Below are 342 nucleotides of genomic sequence, written 5' to 3'. Positions count from 1 at the left end.
TGGAATAATCTTTCATTTTATCATTCATTTCTACTTTCTCCATCTTGTCCTGTTAATCTTCTTGCATGTGATATTTTGTGTACTCTGAATGTTACCATGATGATGTCATCATGCCACGTGGACATCACTTTTCCTGATGGTTCTGTTCAACAGTGTGCAACTCCAAAAACCACATTTAGACAGATGTTGCAGACTGTATCCCCTGGTGTTGACTTGATTTATTTATTTTGATTCCTCAGCTGACGTTTGGTGGGGACTTGTGGACTCCCCTGAAAACACTGATCTTGTACACACATTCAAGTTATGGCTTTCATGGATTTTAATACTTCACAAATAAACCGA

At 38.0% G+C, this 342-nt stretch overlaps 1 protein-coding gene across 5 annotated transcripts in view; it reads right to left on the bottom strand.

Annotated features, from left to right (window-relative positions):
* LOC109951912 (uncharacterized) overlaps positions 1-342 on the bottom strand; it is a 36,969-nt gene that overhangs the window by 1,676 nt on the left and 34,951 nt on the right. The window lies entirely within an intron of this gene.

Source organism: Monopterus albus, unplaced genomic scaffold, assembly GCF_001952655.1.
Source record: "Monopterus albus unplaced genomic scaffold, M_albus_1.0 scaffold418.1, whole genome shotgun sequence".
NCBI classification, from domain to species: Eukaryota; Metazoa; Chordata; class Actinopteri; order Synbranchiformes; family Synbranchidae; genus Monopterus; species Monopterus albus.
Note: the sequence above shows the minus strand (reverse complement) of the source record. Positions and strands in the feature narration are given on the sequence as shown.